Source organism: Hemitrygon akajei, chromosome 3 (assembly GCF_048418815.1).
Source record: "Hemitrygon akajei chromosome 3, sHemAka1.3, whole genome shotgun sequence".
Taxonomy (NCBI): Eukaryota; Metazoa; Chordata; class Chondrichthyes; order Myliobatiformes; family Dasyatidae; genus Hemitrygon; species Hemitrygon akajei.
This window is the reverse complement of record NC_133126.1, coordinates 69400477-69419725: the sequence shown is the minus strand read 5'-3', so window position 1 is coordinate 69419725 and position 19249 is coordinate 69400477.

Sequence of the window (19249 nt, the reverse complement as noted above, 5' to 3'; positions counted from 1 at the left end):
GAGGTGACTAGGCTACCTGTCACAAAACCTGGCATCAGTTGGGTTTATCTACTAGATGCAGCAATTTTCATCTGCTCATGGCCAACTTTGATTCACCACCTTTAAATGCCCCTTGAATTAAATGGATGACTTTTTCACAAGGCAATTAAGAGCCACAACATAGCTGAAAATGATAGTGGACGAAAAGCAGATCAACTACATTTCCTTTCCTTAAGGAGTTTTGTGAAGCAGGCAGGGTTTCAAGGTAATGATATGCATTTCCATGGTCACCACTATGAAGATCAGGTTATCATTCTAAATTTAATGAATAGCCCAGATGATGTGTTGAAGTTGGAAATCAAGTCTCCAGGTCAAATAGTCCAGGCTTTTGGATTTAAATGCAGTGACTTAAGCATTTTGTTTTGGCACTGTATTCCAAGTGCAGACACACAACCCACTTTTAATCCTTTTTAAGAGTGCACACCTTCATTATTTATTCCAAATCTTTGCCCGCGGTGATCTCTTACAAGACACACATCACTTCCCAGATATATATTTCATTCATTGAAGAACCAAATTATCTTTGATATGACTACGTGTCTAAAAAGTAGATTGTTTAAAGTTTATTTTACTTGAGATTCAATTTGTCGCAGCTACTCATTAAGCCAGTGGTAAATTTGATGGCAGTCCAATGGTGCTGCAATAGAACATGAAATGGGGAGAGAGAAAAGTATATTTGGCAGATTTGGCTCAGAGATGCACAAATATAACATGATGAAAGACAAAATTGCAGTAATATTACATTTGTTGCAGTCCCATAGCAATGCCTGGCTTCAAATTTGCAAACTCAGCGACATATTGGAACATGTTTAATATCAATCAGGTGCATAAGGTCATAGTGGAAATGCCGAAGATATTTCCATTGGGATCTCTGTTATATAAAATGCGCCTTCCTGGATGCCCGGCTGCCACTTTAAATAAGAATATTAGAAATAAAAAGGAACAACTGGGCTTGATTGATTTCAAGATTTCTCATATGTGCAGTATCGTAAAAATGGGAAATCCAGCTCTTATGGCACCAATGTGACATTTTCATCGCCCACAACAGCAATTTTGAATTTCACACAATTAATTACTAGATCCTCTGGCGTCTTAACAAATAATTTGTTTTAATATATGTTTTATAAATGTAGGCATTTTCCTTTATCTGTCTGGGCACACATGGGATTCCTGAACAAATGTGTGTGAGGTCAGTAGTTGCAACTTCTTCTCCAGGGAATCTGCAGCTGTCTTTGAGTATTGGACTCATCAAGAAGCACAACAAAAGAGAACAAAGTTGTAGTAATTCCCCAACCCCTTACTGAGAGATTTGCTACAACAAGCTGGGAAAGATTAGTCCTGGTGCAGGAACAGAGCCTGGCTTTAAAAAATGCTGACACTACAGACACAAGAGACTGCAGATCCTAGCAATAAAAAATTCGCTGGAAGAACTCGGTGGGTCAAGCAGTATTACAGGGAGGAAAGGAATTGCCTGCACTTCAGGTTGAAACCCTACATTAGGAGTTAAGGGCAATGCCAGTTTAGTCTGGCAGAGTAACTTGTACCTTGCAGTGACCAGACAATAGATTTGGATACCTCTTCGAACCAACCCTTTGATGTTGTTGATGATTCCCATTGACAAACACCAGACCATCCTCTTCTGCACTGTCAGAGATCTCAATACATCAGGAGATCTCTCCCACACAGCCTTTAACCTGATGGTGCTTCAACCCCACACTTCCTTCTTCTATCTCTTACCCAAGATCCACCAACTGTCCTTATAGACCATTGATTCTGCCTTCTCTTGCCTTTCCGAACTTATCTCCTCATACCTAACTCCATAAGGTTTCCCCTTGTTTAGTTCCTTCCCACGTATGTTTACCTGGGACACTTTGCAGGGCAGTTTCTGATCTCCTCCAGCACCCCATCTTCACTATGGATGCAATTCTTTATCCACCTCCATCTCCCTTCAGGAAAGTCTAAAAGAACCCCTGGTTTTTTTTCTACAGCAAAAATTGACTTTTTAAAAATTGATTTGTCAGTCCAAATGTTTTTGCTGTTTTATGCTATTGTTTATTCAGGTTATCTTTTTTAAAATATGAATTTATCATAATAGGTTTTGAATGTTCTTCATTGTATCAGAATCTCATAAACATTAATAGTTTTAATAATTTTGACAGCCTGTTATGCTAGTTATTTAACCTAAGCTTCTCTCAACACTTTCATGGACTGAACTTGCTCCAACTCCTCCACATGATGAATTGAAGCCCTGAAGACTTGGGAACTGTTTTGGCTTACCACATCATTAGTTGAATATTTTATTGTAGGTCACTGCAGGCAACATCAGGGTGTTGCCATTATCTGCTGGATAATGTAAAAAATTTAAGCAATTTCTTCTCAGTGACTTAACTTGTGTTAAAATTATTGTACAATATAGTTTGCAAATACAGTGAATTCTGGTTAATTGGTCCATCAGTTAATTAGGGTCAGCCACTTATTTGGGACAAGTCTTAAAGAACAAAAACTAATTGAGAAAATAGCTGGGATTCCCTTTGTTTATTTGGGACACTAGGCCACTAAATTAGGGCTGGAGACAGTTCCTAACGAGCATCAGTCATGTGAACTTGTGTGGCCGTTATACATTATACTGTGCTTTGATCAAACAATCTATAAATAGCGTCATTTGTGTGTGTGTTTGTGTTCAAAAAGCAGTGACACGTCACTGATAGTTGGTGAGAAGTAAGCAGTCAGACCCTGTAAGATTGTTTTAATTCTGCAGTTTCAAGCATTCGGGCTTGGAATACCAGAAATGGACGAGAGTAAAAATGTATCAATTTCACTACTGTACTTCAGCAAGTGTGGAAGTATGAAGAGTTTGAAGGCATCGATGATTATCATGGACGTTACAATAAAGATGAAGATTTGGATGTTGCGATCAATGGAAGCATTGTAAGAAGGCAATCAATTATATACACTGGGTGTCTGTGCCAATTTTGTTCATTTACAGTCGATCAGAAGAGCACAGCAGATGTTGGTTGTCCGTCATATCCGACAATGATGGTGAAACTTGTGAGGGTGAGTTTTTAAAGTGGGAAAGCTGTTGCACTGGGGAAGTTCCATTCTCTTAACCTCAGAAGTCCAGGTCCAGTTGTTCGAATGGTCATTACAAACTGGGGTCAGTGGATATTATGCCCTCCAGCTCTCCAGGAATTCATCTGATGTATGCTGCTGTATGCAGTTTCCAGGGAAGGGTAGCACCTCTGGTGGAGGGGCTTTTTATGTTCCTTCTGGGGCAGCTCACTCACCTTTGGTCCCCAAATACTCAGCTCCCACCTGTGGCTCCGAGTAGCTATTCACACGCAACAGCGGCCATACCCTGGTACTCCACTTCGACAGACAAGCTAAGCCACATGATAGTGGCCGGTAGGCCTCATGCCCGGTGAAATAGAACATGCCTGTCCTAGCATGTGAAGTCAGTTCCGGAGGACTGGGCGGATGAGATCCAACAGCCAAGAAGGCTGTTCTGCATGTTATGAACCCCATAACTGGGTCACTTACCAGCAAAGATAGAGAGGTCCGCTGAAGTCTGATGGTACTATTTTTAAACGTTTTTATTTATAAAGGGGCACAAAAGTAAGGTTAATACAAACATTCAGATAATATACGTCGTCAATACTCAATCTAAAGCGCGGGTATAGTAATAATCAACAATAAGAAGTAGCTCTATCGTTTGTCTAGGGGTAAAACTATTGTCCGATGGAAATATAAAAGTCTTGCCAGTTCATGAAGGCTTTTAGCCGTTTGAGGGACCGCTGGGTGTTCACGGGTTGGAGAGAGAAAATAAACTTGCCAGCCTTTTGGACTCAAAGCGTTAAATCGGGAATGTGAGTTCCCCGTTGTCAGTTCGGAATCCTTTTCGGGGTTATCAGCCACGCGTGTCCCAAGCTAGGGGAACCGAATCACACGTGGCTCCCGAACGGCTTCCCGTCCTTACGGGAGCGATGAGCTATGGTGTCTCCGTCTGGTGCGTCGCTGGGATACTGCCTCCTGCAGTCTCCTTTTTATCATGACTGGCAGATTTGAAAATGTCAGTCAAGGTAGGGTGATACAATCCCCACCCCACATTGCCCGAGGGTGTCCATGTCCCTGATAGCTGGCACGTACTATAGAGTTGCAATTCACACAGGTGCCTCTAAGAACAATGGTCAAATCCGTTGCATTGTCTCTCATTTCCTGGGTCCAAGACCCGAATTAATAGCGATCTTGCGTTTCTCTGGAAGGAGGGGACTGGTCCCGCACCCTTCGGCCCCTCAGAGCTGTGGTACATTCATAACATGCAGCACTTCGAGGAGACCAAAGGCATGATAAGGCACCGAAGACCATGTACGGGTCCCATTGTGTCCCAATTAACCACAATCCACTGTATTTTAATTTTTCCCAGTTATATCATTCAGCTGATTATCTTTTCATACAGCAAATACAAATAGAAAAATTGCTTCTATGTGGAGAATAAAAAAAATGGAATTAATGTTGGATTGGTGTGAATAGGTCATTGATGTCTAGTATGGACCTGGTAGGGCAAAGAACATCTTTCTGTGCTATTATGTCATATTCTAGATTCTCCCTATAATATCTGTCTTGTTCAGTAAATACATGTTTTAATATTTCCTAGTTACAGCTTCTATGTAGCTCAGTTTAGTCAGTTACAATAGTGATGAAAATTTAAGAATGATTGCATTTCTTTTGAATTACTACAAAGCACTTGATTTCAACAAATTAAATTAGCAGTTATGACTTCTCTTGTCAGTGGTCAGAGCCTGAGGACTCACAGTAAGACTGAAGTTGCCTGGAAAACACAGCAGTGTTTTGAATTGTAACTACAATGAGGTCTTTGGGTCAATTCGCAATGCTTCTTTCTTAGTCGAATGGGGAGTAGGGTAGTCAACAATACAGTTGTTGGTGCTGTATCCCTGTCTACATCCGACCAGCCATAATTTGAGAGCAGGATTGGAAATGGGCAGGAAGCTTATTTAGTGGATCGGTCTTTTGGTCTCAGACTCCCACAGGTTGCAGTGCGTGTTCGGCTCCATATGAATGGAACAGCAAAAAAATGGTGCCATGTCTAAAAACAGGCAATAATACTAGAGCACTTTCATTTGGCCAGAATAGGTGCCTTCCCAGTGAAATTAAATCCCCATTTACCATCCCCACTACATCTTACTCAGTTCTGCAAATAAACTCTGGAACGTATCCACCGTCTCCCCTCAGGTCCAAAATTTGCCTCTGAGTGTTCACTGAGTGTTAATACTTCTGCACATTTATTTCATTACAATCTGTCATGAGAGCAAATCCAGCTTTATACTGATTTTATTAGATGGGAGGGCATTACTCCTCTACACTCCCAATGGAATCAGCCATGCACAGAAATTTAACCCCCAGCTTTTCAACGGAAGAAATTAAGGAATCTTTTCACTTATACTGCAGAAATGTCTTTTATTCAGTGCCAGTATGTGCTGTAAAGAGACGTTTCCACATCATTGTTTATTCTGACAACAATCTTAATTTAAACAAGCATTACAGAACAATCTCATTTTCTGCAGCAGTGGAATAGGAGGGGGCAGATTAATGTGCTTCAATCATGCAACCAGTACAATTTGTCACTGACTCCAGTGCGCTAATGTTATTTAAGTATGCCCCAGAAAAGCCTGACCTAAAACTACAGTATAAACCTTATGAAGATGCAAGGTTTTTTGGGTTGGAGAATAAAAGCTGAATTCCAGGATTCCAGAGAGGAAACAACAAAGCTCAGCGTGATGTCAGCTGAGGCGCTCATGCATAATATCTCGCACGTCCGCTTTGTTAAATATTGATATTTTGACTTTACTAGCTTCAGGCATTGGAAGACCTACAAGAACAGGTACGTGTAGAACATGACAATTAATACAGGTTCTGCCTCACAAAGCCTTTCCTAAAGGCAATGCTGATGAAAAAGTGCCGAGGCTCCTGGGACTGCCGCTTCTGAAAGGCTCATTGCTCTGTTCAAATAACTATTGTGCACCATCTGTACTTCACAAAGATTCGACCAGAAGTATATACTTGTAGCTGCAATCTTGCAAAAATAAAATTAATCATTTCTGAAGAAAGAGCCAAGACCAAGAATCATAGATTGCCATGAAATAGCATTCCTTTTTTTTTGTGATTAAAGAACAAAAATTTTAAAGACAAACCTAAAGGACAAACAACGCTCTGACAGAAATTAAATGATCTATTTAAATATTAATCTCAAATAAATTAGTATTGATTACACTTCAAAATAAAAGAGTTTCATGTGCATAGACACTCTGACACAACAGCACTGTGCAGCCCCTGGTGGGTTTTGACAGCGCAATCAACATATGGTAATGTGGACCGGTTCTTGGCATTTCTTTCAAATTGAAGAACGCAAGTGATTTATGTAGCACAGTGCACCACAACGATTGAAAAGAATAGGGATTAATCAGCAGGAAGAAGAATGAAAAGGAAGCGAGTACCTAACTAACTAACATGTCCCGTGTACTTTTAGGATAGGGCTAGCTTGTTGTCATAAATGAGCTTTTGTTGAGAAAGAGGCTGTGATTGAGGTAACAAATGAATAATCTGCATCAGACCTCAAATATAACCTTGCTTGCAATGCTGGACAAGACAAATATGATATAGAGAAATATCAAAATAAGGTGGAGAAGAGGTATGTAATAGGTTTGCAGACTTCAAAGTAGAGAAGTTACTAATTCAAATGAGCCCCATTTAACTGAGCAAAGTGAGTGTGGAAATTCTGCTCACAACTTTGCAATTCCTATTGGACAGAGCCTGATGACTGAGGATGCAAATATCACATTGCATTTAACATGAGGGGAGAGATTTACCAACAATCAATGGTGTCAATGGTGGAGAAACTCTGAAAGGCAATGATATGGGTCAGGATTAATTGCCATTTAGAAATATATGGGTTAAAAGATTTGAAGTGAAATCTGATAGAAAAACAAACTGGGCATCAAGAGGAAAAAAGTTTGCTCTAATTGTGGTGATCAAGACTATTCCACTTGAATGGATGCCAGAAGCAGATTCAATATTAATATTCAAAAGCAATAAAAATACTAATTTACTAAAAGCATAGGAATATGATTAATTGGATAGCTAAAAAAATGGAGCTGACAGAGATACAATGAGTCAAATGGCCTCCTTCTGTGCCACCTAATTCTGATTCAATGATTCAATAATTTGAAGGCTCACTGCTTAAGTTCATGGGAAAGAGTGAGTTGTCAGTTCATTTTATCTTGGTTCTAGAGGAAGTATTGTCTCAGTTCCCTCTTCGCCAAATTCCAACAATTTCTAATAAACAACAGAACTTCACCAAGGAAGACACTGATCTCTCCTGGTTGCTGATATTTGACAAATTGGACATGGACATTTGGCTCTGTTACTTCCTGGAAATTGATTGATAGTGGGAAGGCAGATCCAAAGGTTTCCACTCAAGTCCTAAAATTAAGGTTGGTGGGCCTCTCTCATCTGACTACACGAGGACAGTTCAGGTACCCAAATAAAAGGTCAAATCACCTCTCCTTTTACTCCATTCCACCTAACCCTCCGAAACCACTAACATGAAAAGCTAGCTGAATAGTGGAAAGATCTGAATGTACTGTATACCTTTGGGGCAAAAGTCATGATGTGGGATGCTCAAGTCATTATACGTTGTATGGATGTCACTGTTCAATCTAAACCCATTCCCAATTAGTTCCTTCCAACTGCCATATGTAGATTATAAGCAAGCTCTTATCTTGTCTTATTTTCCCTAATTTTAATCCAGAATTATTGTAGCCCAGTAACTCCTCTCTGACATAAGATCATTTAACCAACAACCACTATCATAGGTACCCGGTACACTAGTGGGATAGTTATATGCTCATTCATACTAATTTCATTCGATTAGTGGCTGCAGGGTTTAATCAGGACAAGTTTAATGCCAAAATGCTTTAACAGCCATGACCTAAAGACAATTTGCAGAGAGGTGAAACATAAATGTTAATTAACAGGCAGGGTGCCAAGTTCTTCGACTGTGTGGAATGAGTGCAAAGCAGAGAAGAAGGACTCAAATCGACTAATGGAAAGAGGTAAAAGAGTAAAGGTTCTGCCTGACTTCTCTGGCTACTCACATTAAGCAAACAATAAATAGAGCTTAATAGATGCTGTGAAGAATGGATTGTGAGATGTCAATCAACAAGACAGACTTTTGATGTCTCACCCAATTTCCATATCCCACAATTCTCCTGGATTCCAAAGATCTATCAACCTTGACTATCAGATGGCTGTTGCTAATAAAGTAGAGAATTTCTAAGCCCTAAGTGTCCAAGGATTCATCCTGATTCTGGGCTCCCCAGCCAAGAGAAGCAGCCTTTCAACTTCTGGTACTGGGCAATGAACCTAGTCAGGTGTTAGATCGCTCAGTAGGTAAGCATTTTGGAGACTGCGACCACAGCTGCCTGGTCTTTAGCATAGCCTTGGACATGGATAGGAATAAATAGAAGAGTATTTTATTGGAGGATAGAAATTATGATGCTATTGGGCAAGAATTTGTGAGCATAAACTGCAAACAGATGTATGCACAGCAGAAATGTGGAGGTTTTTTAGGGAGCATTTGCATGGATAGTTTTGTGATGTTGAGGCAGGAAAAGGATGGTAGGTTGAAGAAACGATTGTTGACAAGAGAAGTGGAAAATCAAGAGAAAGAAAGAAGCATATTTAAGGTTTAGGAAACAATTATCAGAAGGGCTCTAGAGGGTTACAAGGTGGTCAGCTCAGAGCTTAAAAAGGGACTCAGGAGAACCAGTAAGGAATATAAGAAAGCGCTGGTGAGTAGGATTAAGAAAAATCCCAATACGTTCTACATATACATGAAGAACAAGAGGTTGACTAGAACTTGGCTAGGACCAATCATAGGCACATGGATGAAAGAAAAATGGAGGACTTTGTGGGAGGGAAGGGTTAGTGCTGTACTGATGTTGTACTGTTCTATGGGCTACTTCATCAAGCTCCTCCAGAATTCATTTTTATTTCAATGGGAGCAACTCATGTTCTATTACACTCCAGAAAAGAATGCACTCAAATTTCTCTAAGCACCATGAAGCTTATACCTCACACTTCCAGTCAGAAGAATAGAAGTGGAGGCAATACATCAATATTTTTATGATGACCAGAGGTATACAGCACTAGTTCTTCCTGGCTAACAATCACTATTTAAAATTCTTCACACAATAAAGAAGCAAGTGGCCATTAAGAACTCATTGAGAATTTGTTCCACTTTGGGTATAATCCTAATACTTACAGTATGCCTTGCAACCTATCACACCATGTTTGAGGACTTCTTGTGTCACTTATGAAACTAATATAGAGCGACAGTGGAAAAAGACAAGCATGCATGGGCATAAACTATGTCATTAAACTAAACATATCAATGGATTTTTAATAGAAGACATCAGCGAGCTTTGATGAGTTTGACCTATTCTGAATTTCAACAGAAGCATAAAACTTTAAAATGTGATCCCAAATATTAGAAACATGTTATTCTGCCGGGGTCCAATTAAAAAGCTCAGGCATATTTTGTTAAATATTTATGTTTCAAAATGTTTAATTCAGACATCAATAAAATGAAGAATGAATTTAAAGTTTCTCATGTTGATAATTTAGTCAAAGCATATTAAATTATAAATGTGAAGGTTGCCAAATCACCACTTACACATCAGTGAATCATTCAGCACCACAAGAGCTTGGAAATGAAGTAAAAAATAATTCACTTCACAGTACTGTGCAACCGTGATTTCAGAGGCACAGCAATAAGATTTGGGTTCCAGCTCAGTTTAATGGGACTTAAAAGACTCCAGGAGCTTCCATGCTATCAACTGGGTCCTGAAAACTCGTCAATATTGCAACAGTTAATTTAGTAAAGCATTAAGATGAGAGTGGGCAGACAATTCCAACATGTGGACTTCCAGTCATTAGTCTGTTGTTTCCCCAAGTCCTGCAGATCATAGTGGCAGCTATATACGCAGCAGGAGCTGTGCCTCATTCTTCCCTTGTAGGTACATAGGGGACTTGGAATCACAACACTGCTATAGCATTAAGAAAATTGGCAGTAGCAGCTGAACTGAAATAGGAATAATTGATTTTTTTCTTTTTTAAGTTTCTGATTTTCATGGCCAATTGATCACTGTTACAGGCATCTTTTATTCCACCTCCACCCACTTACCCAGCATGGGCTTGCATAATGTGGAAAGTCAGAATGAGATTACAGCCACCTGGGTAATTGATGGATGATCATTGACAGGATCAAGAAATCTGCGGAGCAAGTGTCAGCGTTCCCAATTGCCCTCCAGGCGGCGACAGAGAGCTGCACTCTAGAGCTGTTACTGGACTCAACTTGCTGGTTATTTCTCCTTCAGGAGCATTCACAAGACTAGAAGGTAGATGCCCAACAGTCCAAAGGGCTGAGTTAGAGTCTTATACAGCATGGAATCAGTCCCCCCAGCTCAACTCATGATGCATGGCAACCAAGTTGCCTAACGGAAGTAGTCCCATTTGCCTTCATTTGGCCCATATCCTTTTTGAGAATCCTAATTGAGAATTTGCAGAACCTGAGCCTCTGTACCTCCCTCTATAATTGCATCCTCGAATTCCTAACCAGAAGACCACAGTCTGTGCGGATTGATGACAACATATCTTCTTCACTGACGATCAACACTGGTGCACCTCAGGGGTGTGTGCCTAGCCCACTGCTCTACTCTCTATATACTCATGACTGTGTGGCTAGGCATAGCTCAAACACCATCTACAAATTTGCTAACGATATAACCATTGTTGGTAGAATCTCAGGTGGTGACGAGAGGGCGTACAGGAGTGAGATATGCCAACTAGTGGAGTGGTGCAGCAGCAACAACCTGGCACTCAATGTCAGTAGATGAAAGAGCTGATTGTGGACTTCAGGAAGGGTAAGACGAAGGAGCACATACCAATCCTCAAAGAGGGATCAGAAGTGGAGAGAGGTAAGCAGTTTCAGGTTCCTGGGTGTCAAGATCTCTGAGGATCTAACCTGGTCCCAACATATTGATGTAGTCATAAAGACAGCAGCTATACTTTATTAGGAGTTTGAAGAGATTTGGCATGTCAAGAAATACGTTCAAAAACTTCTATAATTGCACCGTGGAGAGCATTCTGACAGGCTGCATCACTCTCTGGTATGGAGGGAGGGGCTACTGCACAGGACTGAAAAACGCTGCAGAAGGTTGTAAATCTAGTCAGCTCCATCTTGGGTATTAGCCTACAAAGTATCCAGGATATCTTTAGGGGGTGGTATATCAGAAAGACAGTGTCCATTATTAAGGACCTCCAGCACCCAGGGCATGCCCTTTTCTCACTGTTACCACCAGGTAGGAAGTACAGAAGCCTGAAGGCACACACTCAGCGATTCAGGAACAGCTTCTTCCCCTCTGCCATCCAATTCCTAAAAGGTCTTTGAAGCTTTGGACACTACCTCACTTTTTTTAATATACAGTATTTCTGTTTTTGCACATTTTTTTAATACTCTATTCAACATATGTAATTGATTTACCTGTTTATTTATTATGTTTTATTTTATTTATTATTATTATTGGTTTTTCTCTCTCTCTGCTAGATTATGTATTGCATTGAACTGCTGCTGCTAAGTTAACAAATTTCACGTCACATGCTGGTGATAATAAACCTGATTCTGATTCAACTTTTCTGATCTGTAACAAAAAAGAAGTCCTCATTGTAATTCTCCCTCCCATAAATTTAATCTATCAAGAGCAAAAATAATTTCTATGGGTTGCAGGTGAGGGTAATGCAAAGTTCATACTGGCAAATTTATAAAAGTGTGATAAATGACAATAAAATCTTGCATTTGTATAGCAGACTGCAAGCTCTTGAGACCCTGAAATAACATACAGGCAACTTTGAAGTGCAGGAGAGTGGCAAGCAATTTTCATATAGTACAATTCCACAAACAATAGCTTGATAATATCGAATGAGTGAGGATTGAGTGTAGATTACTAAGGAGAAGGGAAGCTGAAGCTAGATAAGTCACCTAGAGCAGCTAGATGCACCCCAAGGTTCTAAACAAGGTAGCTGAAGGGATTATGGAGGTATTAGTAATGATCTTTCAAGATTCACTAGATTCTGGAATGGTCCCAGAGGACTGGAAAATTACAAATGTCACTCCACTCTTTAAGAAGGGAGGGAGGGAAAAGAAAGGGAATTGCAGGCCATTTTGCCTGACTTCAGTGGTTGGGAAGATGTTGGAGTCCATTATTAAGTTGCATGATAAAACAGGCCAAAGTCAGCATTGTTTCCTTCAGGGGAAAACTTGCCTAACAAATCTGTTGGAATTCTTTGAGGAAATAGTAGGCAGGAAAGACAAAACAGACTCAGTGGATGTTATTTACTTGGATTTTCAAAAAGCCTTCCACTTGGTGCTGCACATGAGGCTTCTTAACAACATAAGAGGCCCATGGTATTTCAGAAACGATATCAGCATCGATAGAAGATTTGCTGACTGGCATGAGGCAAAGAAAGGGAATAAAGTGGGCCTTTTCTGGTTGGCTGCCAGTACGAATGGCATTCTGCAGCGGTTGGTGTAGTGACTACATCTTCTCATGTTATATGTCAATGTTTTGGATGATGGAATTGACAGCTTGGTGACCAGCTTTGCAGACGATACTGTTGTGTATGTAATACTTCAATAATATTTGAGTAATCTTGTATATATTGGCTGAGTGTGCAATTTTGTTCATTTAAATAATTCATTGCAGGTTATATATATAAATATGTGAATTACATGCATCATCATACTACCATAGCTCACTTACAAGTAAACATGAAGTTAGACTAACATTTTGGACTCCTGAGACTTCCTCGAAATTGGTTTAATTTTTGAAGTTGCAAAACATAGCATTGGCAATAAAGTATTTTTAAAACGAATACGAGATGGCTACTGACTTGTCGAAATGGGGCAAGAAGTTCAGAACTAAGCAAAACAGCACAGCAAGGACTAGTAAGTAAAAACACAGCCAGCATGTGCAGAGACTGTTGAGCTAAAAAAAAGTGGTAAATGGAAGAATTTATGGGTTCATAAGCAGTGACTTCTGGGTGCTAATAATCATTAAAAAAAAGCAGAAATGACTGGCTACATCAGAAAGATAGGCACATATCATTACATAGCAGATAACTGAATTTTATATACTGACCTAATGTTTTGATGCAAATGAAATAACCAATGAGAAACAAGTACCAATTTTGCTAAGTGTATTGGGTTTGCTTCAAAGTTTGACTGGTCCAAACAAACCAGCAGAAATTAGCTTTGCTAATATTGTAAAAGTAATGCAGGAACATTTGGAACCAAAACCATTGTTGACTGCAGAATGCTTTAGGTTTCATAAGTGGAATCAAAAAGAAGGGATCTCCATTTCATCATACTTGGCTGAATTGAAGAGATAGTCGGAGCATTGTCAGTTGAGTAGCGGGCTTAATGATGCACTGAGAGATTATTTAATTTGTGGAATATTACAAGAAAGCATTCAAAAACAGCATGTAACTGAAGCACAACTTTCATTTAAAAGAGAAATTGAAATCACTGTTTCAATGGAAATAGCAGACAGAGATGTAATTGAGTTGCTCTTTGGAATAATAGTGAGCAGAATGAAATTGAAACATTTAGACAGAAACCAGCCTGGCTGAACAGATGGTGTTATCATTGTGGCAGGGACTCATATACACCAGATCAGTATAAATCTAATGATGACATTTGCAGAAAATGCAAAAGCAAGACACATATAGGGAGCATGTCGGGCAAAGAACAATAAATCAACTCCGCAGGGAAAAGAAAAGGTAAAAAGTCAAGTTGTGGTTTCACAAAGAGCACTAGTCTACTTACTGTTGATAAAAGATCTGATAATGATGAGAGTGACACAGGACTGTGCAACCTTGAGATTTTCAATGTGAAAACTAGCAATAGACAAGCAATACCAGAAGTGAACAGCAAATTACTTAAGAAAGAATTGGACGCTGGTTTAGCTGTTTCAGTCATTCCGCAAAATGATTTGAACAGCATTTTTAAAGAGATACTAAACTGAACTCTGCAGGTAGGCAACTAAGAACTTACACTGAAGTAAAGATAACTCCTGTGGGAATGATATTCATGACAGTGAAATGCAACAGCCAACAATCCACATTGAGCTTGTATGTAGTAAAAATCGGAGGACCAGAGTTTCAGAGACATGATTGGCTGAGACAAATACAACTTGATTGAAATTCCATCCACAATTCGCATGCCATATCTCCTGCAATACAGTCAACTGAAAGTGAGTTAAGAAAGGATGATGCCATAACTGTTCCCATGCTGTACACCATGAACCATTGCCCAACAGAGGTCATTCAGGTGTCGGTGCTAACCTCTGTGCCTCTGGTTGAAAAGCACCATTGGTCCAAGGAAGGACCATGCAGAATTGTGAAAGTGACAAAATCAGCAGTCTGGTTTTTGTAGGTAACATATCTAAGAAAACTCCTGACATATTAATCAGACAGTTACTTGTGAAGTGTGGCTTGGATTTAAGCTGAAAGAGAGTGCAAAGAACTTCAGGAAAGTTGTAAACATTCAGCTTTTGTGAATGTAAATAACCAGAATTTACATTGTGTGCAATAATGTTATTGCATGAACTTCAAGTATGGGATAAAAAGCTGCTTATAAAAGTAGATGCAAAGACCAAAGCCCAGCTGGATGGATGGAAGGGCAAAAAAGAAAGGAGTCAATGGAGATATGAAAACAGGGGGTTTGTCAATGGTGTGGATGAGGAAACCAGGATGAGAGATCAGACTGTAAAGAAAGCAATAGAAGGATTAATAAGAGAATACTCCAGTGAACCAAATGCTCCTTCCAGAGATCAAGATGTAAAAACTGAAGAATAGAAAGGAAGAAGAAAGGCATCCAGAACTGTCAGAATCACTTCCAACAGTCTCAGAGCCGACTCCTGTAACCATCATTGAGAAGGCCTCAGACCCTAGATTACTTTATAGCCACAAGTCTCAACTGCCAAGCAGTGTGATTATTAGGAAAGACATTATCCTACAAGTCTAACAAATCCTCAACAGCGATGAACTCGTTAGGCCTGAAAGGAACAATTTAAATGTGATTTGGATGCCAGTAGCGTAGTTGTATTATATAGTATTCTGTGTATGTGTATATAGAAACACAGAAGACCTATAGCACAATACAGGCCCTTTGGCCTACAACACTGTGCCGAAAATGTACCTACTTTAGAAATTACCGAGGTTACCATTAGCCCTTTATTTTTCTAAGCTCCATGTACCTATCCAAGAGTCTCTTAAAAGAATCCTATCGTATCTGCCTCCACCACTGTTGCCGGCAGCCCATTCCACGCACTCACCACTCTCTGCATAAAAAAACTTACCCCTGACATCTCCTCTGTACCTACTTCCAAGCACCTTAATACTGAGCACTTTCATAATAGCCATTTCAGCCTTGGGAAAAAGCCTCTGACTATCCACACAATCAATGCCTCTCATCATCTTATACACCACTATCAGGTCACCTCTCATCCTCCAACATTCCAAGGAGAAAAGGCTGAGTTCACTCAACCTATTCTCATAAGGCATGCTCCTCAATCCAGGTAGCACCCTTATAAATCTCCTCTGCAACCTTTCTATGGTTTCCACAGCCTTCCTGTAGTGAGGTGACCAGAACTGAGCACAGTACTCCAAGTGGGGTCTGACCAGTGTCCTATTTAGCTGCAACATTACCTCTCGATTCTTAAACTCAATCCCATGGTTGATGAAGGCCAATGCACCGTATCCCTTCTCAACCACACAGTCAGTCTGCACAGAGGCTTTGAGTCTTCTATGGACTCGGACCCCAAGATCCCTCTGATCCTCCACACTACCAAGAGTCTTACATTAATACTATATTCTGCCATCATATTTGACCTATCAAAATGAACCACCTCACACTTATCTGGGTTGAACTTCATCTGCCATTTCTCAGCCCCGTTTTGCATCCTATCAATGTCCTGCTGTAACCTCTGACAGCCCTCCACACTATCCACAATACCCCAACCTTTGTGTCATCAGCAAATTTACTAACCCATCTCTCCACTTCCTCATCCAGGTCATTTACAAATATCACCAAGAGAAGGTTGAGATGCATTCTATATTGAGCTAAGTAGGGAGGAAGAGTTGTGTATTTAATTTTTTGAAATATTTGAGGAACCTTGTATATCTATTGGTTGTTTAAGCATTCTTGTTCATTTAGATTCAGATTCAGATTCAGTTTATTGTCATTTAGAAACCACAAATGCAATGCAGTTAAAAAATGAGACAATGTTCCTCCAGAATGATATCACAAAAGCAGATGACAAAACAGACTACACTAGAAAATCCACATAACATTTGGCAATCCCCAATCCAGAGTCCGGAGAGGCTGCTGCGTATTAATATCACATTACCGTCTTAGCGCGTTCCCCGGAAAGGAGCTCCAAATCCACCAGACAAACAAGACCAAAACCTAAAGCTACAAGACCTGCACAAAACCACATAGTTACAACATATAGTTACAACAGAGCAAACAATAGCATAATTGATTTTAAAAAAACAGACTATGCGGACAGTAAAAATAGTCCAAAGATGTTAAAGGACTATAAGTTCAAAAGAAATCACCACACAGTTTCCGCAAGTCCCCAGGGTCCCGACGTTTCCTACAGTGGTGGAGTCAATGACCAGAGGGCACAGCCTCAGAATATAGCATCATCCATTTAAAACAAAAATGAGGAGGAAAGGCTTTAGCCAAAGGGTGGTGAATCTGTGGAAATTGCTGCACAGACATCTGTGGAGGCTAAGTCATTGAGTATATTTAAAGCAGAGGTTGATAGATTATTGATTGATCATGGCTCAAAGGTTATGGGCAGAAGGTGAGAGAATGGAGTTGAGAGGGATGATAAATAAAACATGATCGAATGAGGGAGCAGACTTGATGGGCCTAATATCCTAATTCTGCTCTTGGCCTTATGGTCTATCTGCATTAATGACAACTCGTAGATCTAACTTATGCATTAATAACAACATGTAGAGCTAACTTAAAAATTTCGAACTCATTGCATTTCTCCAAAGCACTGTATCCAGGCACAAGAGAAACTAGATAGCTGTGAGCTCTGATTCAACAAAATGTTGAAGATTTGATCATGTGACACTCGCCTTCTTTTTGTGACAGTGATTGCAATTATTATATTTGAGTACCTTGACATCACCCAATAATATTTTTATACATTAGGATGCTTATAATTTGTACATCAAAAGCAGAATCGCAAAAAGAACTGAAATATTCAGAGACAAGAAATCTTTATTCAAAATGTATATTTATGTTTCTAAGACATTTCCTGCAATGATAATTCCGACTGGTCCATGAAGAATACCATTGTTTTAATATCCTTTTTAACAGGTTTTCATTGATTTTCTTTTCAGATGCATTTGTAGGTAACAAAAACAATACAAACAAAACTTAACCTAATTCCCTTCACCAATGCCGTCTGACATCTAATTTATGGAGGGAAGGGACCTGATCACCAAATTGGCCTGCGTACTAGAACTGCTGTGTAATCAGCACAGGCCAAAACAGACATGAACTCTTCCCTCCTCTAGCTTATATTTCTCTCTCTACAGTCCATCTGTTTACTCCTCCCCCAGCGTGCGATTCTCCCTTTAGTCCCTGATCTACCTTTCTCTCCAGGTCTCTGTTTTCCTTCCACTTCCTTCATCCTTAGTTCTTTGCTCTTTTTTGCTCTCAGTACCTCACATTACAATTCATTATGCTTCTTCTCTGCTGGAATGCACAATTCTCTCCTGCCTTGTTTAGTACGTAATAGCTGACTTCTAGTTCTAGTCTCACCCAGCCTCAGTGGAAAAAGCTGGCTTATTTATACCTCATGATTTTGTATACCTCTACCAAATCTCCCCTCACTCTTCTATCCTGATCCTGAAACTTAACAAGTAACATCTATTAATAAATAACTTTAAACATTTGTACTTTTTTCCTGCCATTACAGAACTGAGAGGGCATAATTTGGTTGCAAGCCACATCACTTGGGATCCTGCTCATGAGCTAACAACATAATCAAGAACTATTTTTTCCAGATTCAGCATCTACAAGCCTTGGTCTCCAATCATATATACACACAGGACGATTAGGTACTTACTGAACTCTCTCTTCCTTTCCAGTTTTACTACCCTCACTCTGATATTCCAAATAAAACAGCTTCCCTGCCACCATCACATTCAGATTTGGGGACACTTGTGATGCAGATTGACACTAAAAGCCATACCTTGTATACAGAAAAGGACATAGGAAATGCAGAGCTAATTAACAGATAATGGAAGGCACTAATGATTTGTTTGAGGAACACCCTACGTCATACCCTTCTCTATATGTGACTCTGTAGTTACTGTATAAAATTAGCTTTTCTTATCTAATATGATGCAAAACCAAAATCTCACTTGTTGTAGTGGATACAGCCTTCTTTTCTCTAGTGTTCTGGTCAATATATATCCCTCTAGAACAATGATTAGATTGCTGGTTGTGGGAACTTGCTGATTATTTTTTTCTATTCAGATACAGTGTGGAATAGGCCTGTCTGGCTCAGCAACCTCCAAAACCCTTGATTTAACCCTAACCTAATCTTGGGACTATTTACAATGACCAATTAACCTACTAATCGGTATGTCTTTGGTCTGTGTGAGGAAATCGGAGGACCCAAAGAAAATCCACAACTTTAACGGGCAGAACATACAAACCCCTTACAGAGGGTGTTGGGATTCAATCCGAATTTCCATGCTCCAAGCTGTAATAGCATCACACTAAATGCTACACTACTGTTTCCTATTTCTTCTACTACATTCATTTATAAACATATATAATAGATTTGAACTGCTTCTAGATGCCATGAGAGGTGAAACCTTTTGTATAAATGCATTTTTTAAATTTTTCCTCAGCTTCTAAAGCTACTCTAAAATGACCTTTCCAATCACATTTTCATATATCCTTGTACTTCCTTTCCACTCTTGCTCCTGATAATCAGTGCAAAAATTATAAGAAAAGCCGATGCCAAACAATAAAATAAAGTTG